Genomic DNA, 16666 nt, shown 5'->3' on the forward strand with positions numbered 1-16666 from the left:
GTAAATAAAAACCACCGCTCGGAAACGAAGTAATGCTTAAAATGACTTAAGCCATATTTAGTGACAGACACGGCGCAAAATAGCCAAATATCGCCCAGATATCCTCCTCTCTAACTCCTTCTACTCCACGAAATCTCCAGCTTAAGAGGAAGCTACAAGCCAAACATGTTTATATTCTTGGTATACCTTATATTGTAGGTAATAGACATAAGAATCGTTTGACAAACGGAGTCTAGAAACGTTCGATTTCAAGCACAAAACTAGTTTTTATTTATTTTGTAAATAATTTTATAAGAAAGCAAAAAAATTAATCAAGTAAAACTGTCACAGATAATCTTAGCTATTATACAGTGTTTTTAAAAAGTTGTTTCCTTTACGGGTTGATACATTTCTATTGAAAAAATATTTTTTTAGTAGTTTACATTTATATTTTCTATTGAGTAATTTATTTTTATAATTTGTATTCTACTCGAGCGAAACGATAGGAAATCATTCAATTTATAAATCATTTTTTCCATATTCATAATGTACACCAATTCGTTATAAAGATTAATCAAAATATAGATTTAGCATTAAGCTTCGCCTTAATTACATTCTCCATATTTAGGAATTTCATGGTCCCACTGGTTCCGGAAGGATGGGAGCTATTGGGACTTTTGCTGGTGTTGATCCAAAATTGTGGTACGTTGTGGGGTTAAATAGAGGGGAAGGATAAAAAAGGAGGAAGTTAGGGAAGAACTTGGCTATTCAGATGTGGTTTTATGGCAACATGGTTAAAACCATTTAAAGCAAATTTTCTAATCTAAATTATAGTCTTTCACCAGGAAGAAACTGATTGTATCTTCCACTCTGGCTTATTGCTAGAAAATCCAAACTTATAAGTGAATCTTTTCTTAGTCATTGATTTTTTTAACATTGGAACAGTTATTAAATACAAGGTAATTAATATAAATGAAAATACAAAAAAAAAAACTAAAAATTGTTTACAAAAAATCCCGTAAAGGCAAGCCTGTATTATAATATGTTTTTACTTTTCTATTATTTAATATTTTACAATTTTTTTCGAATATAAGTAATATTTTACAATTATTCTTCGAATATAAGTAATTATTTACTTGTATATTCTTCACCCATATGAGCTTTTGCAAATACTTGATGAACATAATAGTTTACTGCAACAGTAATCAAGAAATAAAGGTTTGCAATTAGTTATACATGTAGATTTTCAATGCAAAATAATGGTATTATGCTTAATATTATTGAGGTATGTTACTACAGCCTTCTTGTAACTATATTCCATGCAGTTGAACACATCTACAATTTCTGCAAAATTATTGCTAATTGCATGTAATCTAGTTACAAGTAAGTATCTAAATTACTCGGTCCTGATATTGTTGTTGTTATTCGTAAAAGCCGCTAAAAAGGGTTGATATGTAACAACAATCATTAAATTAACATTATTAGCAGTAACGCCAATCATATATTTATTATGTGAGACTATTCACTCGTAATGTTATCTGGAAATCAAAGTTCTGGAGGCCACGTAATACGCGTTCAAAGATTCTTTGAAAGGGAGATATATATATACGAATGTTAGAGGGTAAAAGTAATAGTGATAACTAAGCGAAAATGAATGTTTGAAATAGAGAAAAATATTTCGACAAATGCTTTACTTGCATTTAAAGATACACTTAAATTTTTTTCATACCTGTAACATATTAAATGAGAGAACAAAACGTGTTTTTAATAATTTTCGCAGCTTACTTTGCGATTTTTTTTCTATCGAGGGAATTTCATATAATTAACACTTCGGCGTAACAAACGTGTAGATATTATCTTAAAAATAAAATATGTTTTAAGTGTAAGAGAAACTTGTTATAAATTGGATGAATTGGTATGCGGGGGCTTAAGTGCACGCTATGACGCGTGTAGTTTTGTTTAAATAAATATCACAAATATTACAAAGACCCGTGAGTGATCATTTTCTCCCAGTCGAATATTATCTATTATTAATGAAACAAACATCTTACTAGTGTATGTGTAGTAACATAATAAGATAGTATGGTTAAAAAAAATCTGCATGAATATAAATTAGAAATTTAATCAAGAATGCTGACGAATTGCGAAAACGTAAAAACCATCATCGCCGTAGGAAACATCATTATTAAGGGTTACTGTTTTTAACTGACCGATTAATTCGATAGTGTTTAGGAATCGGACGTTTTGACTACGTATTTACATTCCTAATTTGGCCGCAATCCAAACACGGCGGTGATAAACCGGAATCCTCTATTCGAAATGTGTGTTTCGGTTGACTTTGTGGCTGCGACATCTGTACTTTGAACACAAACACATTGAACTGAACAAAATAAATATATATCAATATCTAATAATAAAAACCAACGATTTCGTTTTGACGGCCTCCGTGGTGAGGCTCTCGACTAGCAATCCGAATCACGGGTTCAAATCTCAGTGTGTGCAAGTAAATTTTATTTGATCAATTTGTGTTATTTTACTATTTATTTATTAAAAATAACATATATAAATTGGGAAAAACGTTTGTGCTTGTTTTCAAAATTGAATATTTTGAAACACTAATATTTATATTTTGTTAGTCGCTTTTAAAAATATGTTATAATTTACCCACCTCACTCATTTTAAGCGTCGCTAGACTAGTCGGTTCTGTTGCATTCCCACACAGAAAATTCTCACAATGGACTGCGCTGCAAACCGTTTTCTTAGTTTAACGAACTATACTTTCTGCGCAGGGTCTAGTTATTTCATTGTGCGCTCTTCGGCAGCCAACTTAAAATTGATGCCAAAAATATGGTCATGTAGTTTACCCCCGCTTGTCGCATTTTATGTTAGGGCATCTATCTATTTGAATGTCTATGCTATACTCCTTATAATATGCATAATCTTGTCAAACTTTTACTTCCATAAATATTATTATATTTTCTATTTTATTTCATCTTTTCTTTCTACATTTGTTATATTATTCTCATTTATAGTATTAACTTACATTTCAATTTTACCAACGTTAAAGTTAAAGTTATTTTACCAACGCTAATGAAGAATTGTTGTACAATGTATTAAACCTTGAACGTTAGTACATATATATATTATTTAAGTTTGTATGTACGAGTAATAGCGCATTTATCTACCTCCTACGTCTGTCTCGACACAGGCAATCCCTTGTGAGACAAGCGTCGAAAAACCATTTAAGAATAATCATGATTTATCTAGATAAATAATTTTTTAAAAAACCTATATTTTTATACATTTTTAAGCCACCCAATAGCATCCAACGTCCTATCACCTGCCCAAAAGTCCCACACACTCCTGGCTGTCCGGAGCTGGTGGGACTTTTTTGAGGATCCCACCACTTACCCGCCCCGGTATAGGTAACTTATGGTTACCCCTTCAGGGCACTAGCATGGACTCTAATTTTTTTTTCATGAACGACTCTACATTTAAAGAACGAAGCTAAACCTCGAATGTCCCCGCATACGTTGTTAGCAAGCAGTATTCAAGTGCTTGGTTATGTACAGGTTAGTATAGTGTTAGTAAATGCTTACCTTTTGATTAGTGGATAGCTGGTGAGACTACAGGATCCCCAAATGGAGGCTTAATAAAGATGTAATAGAAAGAAATGTGGAAGAGAACTGACGGACTGTACATTTTCAGATCTGGCCTCTGAACACAGCTAAAGTAATTTAAAACTTTTCGATTGGGTGATACTAAGAGTACCAACTACTCTACCATTTATAAGATGAAGAGGAGATACGTCATATGTGCCGTTAATATCGACTTCGTGCTGTACACAAATCTAAATTTAACTACTTTCAAATGTCTTTAGTGAATTTCTTCCAAAAAACAGAAGTGCGCAGTATTTCCACTCGTGAAAAAATACCAGATTCTTATCAATCAAGATAAATAAACCAATTATTAATCATCTTGGTAAAAAACGAGTAGTGATTACCCAAATAAGTGAAGTCATTATGTTTTTTTGCAGTTTCTGTATCATTTAAGTAATTTAATTAAGATTAGATATATTTCCGTTATAATAATGTCATTTTTGTAATCTGCGATGCACGACAGATAGGTAAACTGGCGCCAAACTAGCGTAAACAATTATCTTTACACTGTCAAGATGTTGATGTATTGAGATTATGTAGTATTAATGTGTCAAGGTGGATAATTAATTAAATCATAAATACAGTGCTTTAGTACTCCCTGGTTTGATATACGAGTATTCATATACAGGGCTATTTAATATCACCGTATTATACTAAACATAGATCCATTTAATATGGTCTAATACAAATATAGGTAAATTTTTAATTTTATTTTTAGATTACTGTATACAGTAAACAATTTTGTGTTTTTTGTTGCTTGTATGCTGTGTGTGTGTGTGTGTGTGTGTGTGGGTGTGTGTGTGTGTGAGAGAGGGTGAGTGTGTGTGTGTGTGTGTGTGTGTGTGTGTGTGTGTGTGTGTGTGTTTGTGCGTGTGCGTGTGAAATTTGAATCTTTATTGTAATGTTGTTTGTCTCCAAAGTAAGTAAGTAATAAACTGTTACTAACTTTGTAGATAAAAAAATCTGTTATTATTTTTCGGAATATTTTTTATTGAGTAAAACCTCAAATTGTAATATTTAAATATTGAAGACAATATTAGTGATTTTTAAACGAAAATCTGAAACAGAAAAATCAGAAAAAGAAACGGTCACATCTGGGACTCGAACCCAGGACCCTTGTCTTTCCGGGACAATGCTCTACCAACTGCGCACATAGATAGATTTTAATGATTTAGGCGGCCAAAATTATTTTTGGGGTTATTTTAGTTCTAAGTTCAATTAAAATAAAGAAAAGGTATATATTTATAAAAACATACATATATTTGTCAGGTTATAAAGAACAGTCATATATAACAGAGCTAAATTCACTAAAAAATACAAATGAATGGAAACAGAATTAAACAAGTTTTCTTTAAATATAAAAATACATTAAAAATCGGTATCTTCAGGTCCAGATGTCTCTACTGACTCTGTGTTTGGGTCACCAGGTAATAGTTTAACCGTTTCAGGTAGAAATGCGTTACGTGAAGGTTTTCTTATTTGTCTCAAGCAACTAATGAAGGGATCTGAACTTAACAAAAGCCTATAATATACATCTAAGTTACATTCTTCCCTAGAAAACTTTCTGGCAAAGTTTAGCCGGTACGATCGGAAATGCTTGTTCCGGGCTTCTGCAGCTTCTTCCGATAGCTGTCCAATTGGAAGGAGCCCCGAACTTTTTATGATTTGGCTTCCATGTACCAATATCTTGTGCATAGTTGGCGTCATTGGGTGCCAACCATACTATTCTACGTACAATTTTGCTGTGTCGTACGCATACTTATCATATTTTTCAGCATCAATTTTATGGCCACTAAAAATAGTTTCTAAAATAACCTTGAATCTGTAAATCAGTTCAGAGTTAATACCTGTGATGGCTGAAGCCAATTCGGGGTTTTCAAAAAACCTCCGGCTTGTGTTGCCATCATTGGTGTTGCCAAAGTTGGCCTTTGGCATGTCAATAAGCAAACCGGTTTCATTTCGAAACCTCTCCTGAATTTCCAACTTCTTTTGGGCTTCTAATGCCTTGTCTTCTTCGGTTTTTCTTTCCCTGTATTTTTTTACTGGCAGTTTATACGAAAGGTGTATAATGCTTTCGAAAATGCGGATCCGGGCGTGTAATACTGACAAGCCGAATTCCAAAGCTTGAGGGTTTACACTATTTTTCTTCGATAGATCATTAAAGGTTTTCGAAGTAGCTCCACAGATATAGCACTGGGATGTTGACTTTGTGTTTGTGGCTGCGTTACACACCTTTCCGTCAATCATAGTCATTTTGAGTTGGTGCCCGAACGAAAACTCCTCTTCATTCAACGTAACAACTGTTTTGTTAAGTTGCTTAATGGACTCCTGCACATATTTTATCTCTTCTTTAGTTGTGTCCGTTGTTTCTTTTACAAATCGGAATCGAATCGGACGGCAAAACCTTGACGAAGAAGGAGTTGGATTCTGCCAAACAATTTTACTGCCTTCTTTTCCACAAACAATGCGCAAAAGCACAAAGAAACTCATAAAAATGTTGGCATCGGAATCAGTCTCATTATCGTAAATTTGTTTAAATTTGGATTGCTGAGAACCGTCACAACCCCATTTGCAGATTATCATTAACGACTTCCTTTCTTGCTCGTTAAGCCGGATTATCACATCTTCTAGGTATTTTTGATAGTTAGATCCATTAGGCACTGTAGATTACTTTCCGCACAAGTAGACGTAATTCTTAGGGATTCTTTCGGCGGATAGCACTCTTGTTTTGCTTTCAAAACAAGATCATAGCAAGGAAAATGTTGTGGATTTGTTGCCCTTACTATCTCATACTGTCGTCTCGTAAAATCAGCTTCAACGAACATCTTAAGTGCTTGCAGAGGCGTCAATTGAGGTACCTCATCGTTGTTGGTAACTCTACTGTAGGCTTTTCTATATTTACTAGCCCGTGTTGGGGAGATCGTAATATCTTAAAGCACTTTCGAGGCGGTCCTATGTCCCGTTGTCTGCAACACAGATGTAGCAGCGTGAACAATAACTTCATCACCTGCGGAGGCCCTTATTTCTTCCGTTTTTCTACTTTTACTACGCTCACTTAGTTCTCCAAAAGACTTGGGTGGTCAACCTTGCGAGGAGGCTGATTCAATGGGAATCTCGAATGTTCCCTCTAACCATGATTGGTTTATTTTCAGGAAAACATCTTGGTGTTTATTCGCCTTTACCCATCGTTGCTTAATTTGTGATTTTACATAAGAAAATCTTTTTTTAAAGTCTTCTTTAGCCTCTTTGTTGTGCCCATAGCGCATAAGGAGAAAATTCTCATAATAGTCAAGTTTTTCATTTAAAGTTGGTAAATTTTGACTCTGTAGTTGGTCAAATATGTATTGACGAGTCACTACTTTAGTACCCGAGGTAGTAGGTAGACCTGAAACAAATAAAAAACAATTTTAATACAAAATATCGCACACTCAATATTTCCTATATTTGACAAAGAGCCTTTCAAAAGGGCTTAGCTCAAAAAAGCGCGATTTTGCGCGGCTATTTCTTATGGAATTAGTTAGTTACATATATGCACTATATAGTATAATGAAAATTAATACAGGGACGGACTCATAAGTACATTAAAAAGGCACTCGAATTTAAATATATTAAAAAAAAAAAAAAATTGACAGAGTGATGTTTGTCGTTTTAAAAATGAATGACAGAGAATGTTAATTAAATTTTTCTGTAACGAAAAAAAATTGTTCTTACCTGTATTATCGCAATCCATCACAGTTAAAACGGAAATATTAGCTTGAAATGAATAATGCACGTTTGGAAAGTTATAAGTTTAGGAGAGCGCCGAGAGCCGACACGTACACACTTGTTCACTATCGAATTCCGACTGATCAAAGTCGACTCCCGCGCTTCCAAGGAGGGGGGAGGGGATGTTATATTGTACATAGAACTGTTGACTCGCCAATTAAATAGATACCTTACCATTATATTGATTTAAAAAAAAATACTTTTGGCCGTCTAAATCATTAAAATCTACGTATGTGCTGCGCTAATGGGACCCTATCCTCTTCGGTCACTTTTAACTGTATCATACTTCGAATAAGAACTACCAACATTGTCTTCATTTTTTCACCGCACATTTTTATTGGCAACTATCTTTATGTATGATCGCAAGATTCAACCCGAACTAAATGCAATCCTAGACAGCGTCTTTTTAGATAAACCTATCTTATTGTTTTTATTTTTAATGTGCGACATCTATTGACTTTTCTGAGGATAGGGTCCCATTAGCGCAGTTGGTAGAGCATTGTCCCGGAAAGACAAGGGTCCTGGGTTCGAGTCCCAGATGTGACCGTTTCTTTTTCTGATTTTTCTGTTTCAGATTTTCGTTTAAAAATCACTAATATTGTCTTCAATATTTAAAAAAATCTGTGTTAAATACTCATTTTTATCTAATTTCTACAATATTTTGTTTATTTATTTATATTTATAATACTTGCTCTACTCTGGATTATATGAAGTTTTTTTAAAGCTACCTACTTTACTGAAATAGAGAATACTAGAACAGTAGTCTATGCGTGATGTAACATGTTTTAAAAATTAAACTTTTTATCAGATTTTTTTTCCTAATTCTTCTTCGGAAAGGCACATTTTTAGTCATTTTTTGGTAATAAAATTGGCATTTTCTTCAAGAAATATCTTGTTACGTATATTCTTGTGACGTAAAAAAATATCACTCACATTTTTTCGTGTGATAAATATACTCGTAAAGAGAGCAAGAAGCAAATTAAATTTCGTGGATCGTGGATCAAGTCGATGTTTTTAGTCAGTGAGGCGAGGATTACATCTCGTTGATTAATTAAATTATAAAATAAGAACAAAGGCTTTTAACATATATCAATATATTTAGCATATAAAACCAGGGAGAGAGAAAAAGAAAGGAAGTGACAAACGCACGATCTTCTGGTTGAAGGTAGCATTGTCTTCCAGGTGTGTTCTTCTGGATTGAAGGTAGCGAGGTCCAGCCCTTGACGTGTGGGTCCCTTTCCAATCGTGTCCGGCAATCAAGCGGCAATCTGTTTCCGATCTTTTCTCAGCCAACTGCGTACATGTGAGCGTGATAATGATAGCGTGGCTCTCAGCATATTTTCATGGGATTTCAATGCTATTTTACAATAAAACCTTCCCTAAATAAGTGGATCATTACGCTCCATGCTATTTTACAATAAAACCTACCCTAAATAAGATCTAAGCATTTAAGCATGCGAATTATTTATGCGTGTTTTTCAAAATTAGCGTATTCCAAATGTACGTTAGTAATACTATTATCGGTCTATTGTTTTTGATGTCAACCAATCTGCTGCTTGTCGGCTGTATGCAATGTCGATTTATATGGGATGTGCAAGGTGCTTTTATGAGTGGGGGTGCATGGACCAGATCTTGTCGTTGCGTGTGCTCACTGAGAAATTTCTGGTAAAAATCCAGAAACTTTTCTGTGCCTTTGTAGATCTACAAAAATCATATGACTGAGTCGACAGGAAAAGGCTATAGAAGGTGTGTCCAAGTATGAAGTGAAAACGAATCTCTGTTTGAGGGAAGTGTTGCATGTGATAGGGTGAACGGTGATTTTACAGGTTGGTTTGATACCTCAAAAGGTGTTAAACAAGGCTGTGTTATATCACCATGGTTATTCAATCTATACATGGATAATTGTATGCAAGAATTGAAAGAAGTGGTACTGGGCGCGAAGTTGAGTAATCTGAAAGTATGTTACCTTTTGTATGCTGATGATGCGGTGCTGATTGCTAACAGAATGGAAGATCTACAGTCTGTTCTGTCTAGGATAAACGAGTCTAAAGTCACGGTGTTTGAAAGAAAGAGTACGAAAACAGTGTGCAATATAGTTGTGAATGAGGAATACTTTGAGCAGGTAGCTATGAGTTTGTGTATTTAGTGAATATGTTTACGAGATATGGGAAGGCTGACAGAGATATTTTATTTATTTATTTAAAAACAAACGACACAACATGTGCCATTAACATAAAATAGAAATATAGTTAAAAGTACAAGGTAAGTAGGTTTTCAGCATAAAGTCAAAAGTATAATTCAGTATTAATCTTACGCTCGTAACGGCAGCCCGCACGGTACTGTCTTCGCGCTCCCGTTACACCGCAACGTAACACTTTCATGACGGTAGAAGAGTTGTTAAATACGCTAAAAAATGAAGTTCAAAAAATACAAACCGTTAAAGACTCGAAAACTAAAACAAATATCGAAAAAATTATTATTGATCTTGACAATGAAGTGAAATCTGAAATATTAAAAATGCAACAACAAATAATTCAACTACAAGACAAACTTATCGAAAAAAACGACCAACTGGTGGGAAACTTTGAAAAAATAATGAAAAGCGCATCAACACCATCCTATGCACAGGTATTATCAACAACCAAAGTCACTCCTCGAGAAGAAGAGAGATTCTCAATCATCATTTCGTCGACCAAAAATAATGCTAAAGCAGAAGAAATTGAAAAGATAATAAAAAAAGAAATAAATTTAAGCAACATAAAGATAGGAATAAATGGTTTGAGAAAAACAAAAGAAGAAAAAATAATAATATCATGCCCAAAAAAGGAATATGCAAATACCTTAACCGCCGAAATAAAAAAACTGAATACCGATTTGGTGGTAAATGAAATTCAAAAGAAAAGACCAAAAATAATAATAAAAGGATTAAAATCCAATCTTACTGAAGACGAAATAGTTTGCGGAATAATTACCCAGAACGAAGGAATTGAAGATGTTTACAAGGAAAGTGAAGACAACAAAATCACACTTATAACGGAGATAAAAAACACAAACATAAACGAAAAGCAGCGCCAGTTCACTAGCTACATCATGGAAACTAGTGGCAAAATGCGAAAAAGTCTCCTTGCACTCGGTAAACTAAATATACAGTTTCAACGAGTAAAAATTGAAGATTGCGATCCACTGACTCAATGTTTTCATTGCTGTATGTTCATGCATACGGCTAAAAGATGCCTACACCGAACCAGCCCTCCAATTTGCCCACACTGCATGGGCGATCACATCCTTTCAAAATGTCCGGGAAGAGAAAAAACAGTACCAGCATGTGTAAACTGCACCAGACAAAATTCTAAATATGGAGAAAAAAACACCACGGACCACGCAGCCAACAGTATTAGGTGCAACTATAGAAACAAAATGCTGAAAATTGCGAGGGATCGCATCGATTACGACTAATGATGCATATTATTAATTACAAGTGTAACGAAAACCTAAATAATATGCACAATATTTCAAAAAAATATTACGAAAAGCCCGCCCGCAAAGTGTTAACACGCAGTGATAATGTACAAGCAAACACATATAATATTATAATTGCAAATGTGAAGTGTATTCCCAGCGCCAACATTATTGTTAATTTTATTACTACCTCAAAATGAACGACTTTATAATAAACGCAATAGACAATTCATATAAAATAGACGAAAGGATTTTTGACACGGTAAATAATACAAACGATTTTATAGATATAAAACCTACAGCCAGCCTAATAATAATACACATGAACGTTAGATCTTTGGAAAAAAATTTCGAAGAATTTCTAATAACTATTAAACAATTAAATAGACTTGACTGTATAATACTATCAGAAACGCATTCATCGAGTGAAATTAATTATAATATACCGGGTTACTCGTACTATGCAACAAAATATAAAATTAACAGAAATAGCGGCGTCGCCATATTTGTATCAAATATTTACGCTGTCACAAGTGTAAATGAAATAATGGTGAATAATGTCAATTTATTAAACTTGGAGATAAATTTTATGAATTATTCATTTAATATCATTGCTATTTATCGGACACACTCTTCTGCTATAACCACATACATAGAAGAATTAAAAAAAATATTACAACATCATAGAAACAAAAAAACAATACTCATCGGAGATATTAACTTAAATATCGCTAATGACTACTGCTCTAACGATAAAGATAACTATTTAAATATGTTAGCAGAATTAAATTACATTTCATGTATAAATTCATACACCAGAAACATTATCGGACAACGACCATCTTGTATCGATCACATATTCACAAACACCAAAGATATACAAAATATATCATCTGCGGTAATTAAAACATCTGTAACGGATCATTTTGCATGTATATTTAAATATGACTACAAACATCAAAACCTCTCATTACCAACCACAACGGCCGTTAATAATACTGATAAATACAACTATAGTATTAATATAAATTCTCTCACTAAAATATTAAGTAACGAAAAAGAATGGCAAGAAATATATCAATGTAACGATGTAGAAGAATGCTGCAAAATATTTGATAAAAAACTGAGTTTTCACATAAATGCTTGTAGAAATATTAAATCTAACAAAACATCTTCAAAACTAAAGCCAATCAAACCATGGATAACTCACGGATTAATCATCTCAATTAGACACAAAGAAACACTCTACAAACAATATACAAAACAACCGGAAAATATAACATTACAAAAACATTTCAAAGCTTATAAAAAAAAACTTACATATCTAATAAAAAACACAAAGGATGACTACTACAAACAAAAACTTGAATTATCTGGAAATGACAGTAAAAGGATTTGGTCCATCATAAATGAAATTGTCGATAAAAAACATTTAAAAAATAAAACAATCAACAATGTAAATCATAATGATTCAAAAATATGCTGTAAAGATAAACCTCTAGAAGCCGCAAATGTATTTAACAATTTTTTTGCTAATGTAGGAAAAAACCTCGCTAAAAAAATCCAACAAGGCCTTACCCCAAATGACCCAAATACTACAGTAAATAATGAGCATAAATTTGAATTATTTCAACCAACAACACCAGAAGAAATTGAACAAATTATTACAGGTATGAAAGGAGGTTCTGCCCCTGGTTTTGATGGGGTCACAATACAAACACTGAAATGTATAAAATCACAAGTATCAAAACCATTAACTCATATAATCAATACAAGTTTTCAAAGCGGAGTTTTTCCATCCATGTACAAACAATCTGTAATTATACCAATATTTAAAACCGGCAATCCGGAAGAACCAACAAATTACCGCCCTATTTCTTTACTATCAAACATTGCAAAAATATTTGAAAAAATTGCCAAAAAAAGAATAACTCAGTTCATAAAGATTAATAATATAATTCACGAAAATCAGTTTGGATTCATGGAAAACAAAAGCACAAAAGACGCCATTGCTAAATTATCTAGTACCATACAAGACGCTTTAGACAAATCATTAAAATGTGTTGGTATTTTTGTTGATCTCCAAAAAGCCTTCGACAGCATATCTCATGTCAAACTAATACAAAAATTAAAGATCGTAGGTTTTAATGACACAGCATTAAGTTGGCTAAAAAGTTATCTTCACCAAAGAACACAAGTTGTAAAAATTAATCACGCATCTAGTCTACCACTCACAAGTGATTTTGGGATACCACAAGGTACTGTTTTGGGTCCTTTACTTTTTATCATGTACGTAAACGATATTTTCAAACAAAACCTCAGTGGAACAGTTATATCTTACGCAGATGATACAATTATCATAATTAAGGGTAATGACTGGAAAATTGTAAATGAAAATGCAAATAATGACATCCAAATCCTAAAAAACTGGTTCGATACAAATCTACTTACAATTAACGCAAAAAAAACAGTTTATATACCATTCACAATAAATAAATTCAAAACTAACCCCAACATTCATATAATAATACACAACAAAAAATGTAACAAAGATGTTTGTAATGAATCATGTACCATACTAAACCAAACAACTGAAATAAAATACCTCGGTGTAATTGTAGACCAACATATGAAATGGAACAGACACATATGTGAACTTGTTAAACGCATTAGAAAATGTATCTATATATTCATTAGATTAAGAAATGTTCTCAAGATAAACAACCTGAAAAAAGTCTATTACGCACTAGTCCAATCATTACTTCAGTATGGAATCATTGGGTGGGGAGGTGCATATGAAAAATTTTTAAGCTCTGTTAAAGTGGTACAAAAACTAATTATCAAAGTAATTTTGAAAAAAAAACCAACTTTCTCTTCAGCATCATTGTTCAAAATTTTCGAAGTACCAAAAATTGAAGACCTCTATAAAAAAGATGCAATATTACAAATATATAAAGAAACTGTAGTAAAAAAACTTAAATTTAACTCATCCTTAAGGCATAATTTTAACATCCAAATTCCTCTATTTTCAACACAACAAATGCACAATAACTACATTTACAAAGGCATAATATATTTTAATAGTCTTCCCGAAGAAGTGAAAAAAATACCAGATTTTATTTTATTCAAAAAGAAGGTCAAATTTATCTTTAAAAAAAATTAATATCACCTATCAAATGTTATAACTTCAATTCATGTTTCAACCAAAATTAACGTCACAATCCTCTTTTAAGTTTTTATTTATTGTACTGTAATAATGTTAATTACTGATATAAACATGAAATAATTGTCAAATAACTCCTACGCCAAGCTCAAGAGCTAGCACTCTTCATTGGAGTAGAAATTCAACAACATATGTTTTACACTATTACTTATTTTTAACTTATTTTATGTACAATGTAACAATGTTATAAGTTAAACAATAAAAAAAAAAAATAAAAAATAAAAAAATAATATAAAGTGAAGATGTTAAATATAAAATTAAGTATTAAGTAAAAAGTATAATTTACTTATTTGTCAACTATGCATAAATACATAAATTAACAAGTAACGATAATCTAAACAAAATTTATGCTTAATTACTATTCCTGCTCACGTAAAAAATATTTTTTATCCATCTTTTATATGATGACAGACTTCCTTCATCATTGATATCAAAGTATTCATTTCCGATCATTATTGTAAGAAGGGTAAATGCAGGGAACTCCATTAATGGAGGACTAAGCGGAGTTAGCGCTATCAAAAATTGTCCAAATAAGCGAAGCTAGCAGTCCACAATGGAATGCAGAGAAAGGATGAAAGTAGACTGAATGCTGTAGAAATGAGATCCCTGAGGCGTATATATGGTAAACCATGTATGATAAATGTGGAGATCCGCAAAGAGTGCAAAGCTGATATAAGCGTAATGAGTAATATCAAGAAAGGGACGCTTAGATGGTTTGGGCATGTAGAGCGAATGAGCGAAGAAAGGAGTAGGATAAGAAGAATATAAGATGCAAATGTGAATGGTAGCAGAAGTCGGGGACGCCCGAGGAAAACATGGCACGACCAAGTGAATCAGATGCTTGAGTCGGGCCATTTCAAGAGTCAGAATAATAGAATAGTATGAATGAATGTAAATGAGGCAAGGAATGTGTGCCAAGACCGAGTTGTTTGGCGGTCCGTCCTCTCTGCCTGTGAGGAAACGGCATGATGGTTAGTTAGTTACTTTTAATTTTCGTGAGAGTAGTTTTTCATTTCCTGAGTGACATAACTTTATTACTTTCTTACTGAACATTTAAAAAATACTGGAAAAAAATGTGTGATATCCTTTTTTTTCAAATTCAAAGTCTTTCACTTTAATTTCTTACAAAAATATTTAGAGGGGTACATAAATATGAATATATTATATTATGTTAGTGTGAATTAAAACACGTCAAGATTGATAAGACACAAACTCTAAATTAAATTAAATTAGTCAAGTAAATTAGTCTTCCTTACTTTTCATGGGATATTAAAGATTCAGCGTTTACTGTCCTATTTAAGTAGATAATTGTTAAAGACTAAAATGTCAAGATTTTCCAACAATTATCTACGAACCGTCAATTAGTGTCCGGAATTAACTAAAATACACAGAAAATCGCCCAAAGCGTCTCCCTTGATTTTAAATTGTCCGCTGATTTCTTTTTCAAAAACAAATACAAAGTTTGGCAGGAAATTAAATACCATCGCTAAACACAAAGGAATGATAAAACCTGCCCGAATCTATCGTAGAACTTCTCCAAAGTTTGCCTTCTGTTGTCGATTCTTAAACAATGTTTACAAAGGATATCGGACAAAGCTTGGCAAGACGTATTTTTCACAATTCCCAACAGAATTTCTCTATATTTATAGGTAAACAATTTTGAATAGGCATATAAACATGTTCTTAAATTTTCAGAAAGTATTTGAGATTGGTAAGGGCAGCAGGGTTATTTAAGTTTTACAATATTCATACAATGTTAATAAGACATTTTCGCAACTACTGTTTTTAAAAGATTTTAAATTGCCTTTCAAGCCACCTTTCAATTGTGTATATTGGTGTTACAACAAGGCGATACTGAGAGTATCTTCCGCTCGCTAATGTACCATAATGTACCCACACTCGTTTGATTTGGCTGTGCGTCCTTTGTATATCGAGCTGGTCGAGCGTGAGAACGCAACGACGATCATGCTTCCAAGTTAACATGTTCGATCGAGCCAAACCGTCGAGCAAGAGTATACGTATGTACTAAACCTAACCTTTAGACAAACCTATGGCATTCATTGTCTAAAATATATCTACACGCGTCCAAACAATTTGACAAAAAATCAAATCATTCTAGCCGAAGAAATGGCACTTGTTCACATGTAGTATGGCAAAATCATATTGGCCGAAATACATATTAATTTTTGTGCCCCTTAAATGTACAACTCACTACTTACAACTTTTGAAAAGACCATGTTGAGTCAAACAAAATATTAATTCTTATAACAAATATACCAAATTTTGGCTCAACATATACGAAAACTCGAACTGGATCTTTCTATGCTGGAATACAGAATCATATCCAAAGTCAACCTTGGTTACACGGCAAAAAAATACCAAAAGATTTATTTCCTGTTTCTCGAGAGTGAGTATTGGTCATTGCTCTATTGGAGCTCATTTAAAATTCCAGTTGAAGAGAGTTCATTCCGCCAGGTCGGTGCAGTGTGGAGGAGGAGACTCTTCAATTTATTTTAAAAATCATTCTTTAAAATCGTCGTTTGCTTATTAAAATCACTCACCAGTCTGCCCTTAATATTCC

This window comes from Hesperophylax consimilis, chromosome 2 (assembly GCF_061612785.1).
Source record: "Hesperophylax consimilis isolate HC1 chromosome 2, BYU_Hcon_1.0, whole genome shotgun sequence".
In the NCBI taxonomy this organism is placed as follows: domain Eukaryota; kingdom Metazoa; phylum Arthropoda; class Insecta; order Trichoptera; family Limnephilidae; genus Hesperophylax; species Hesperophylax consimilis.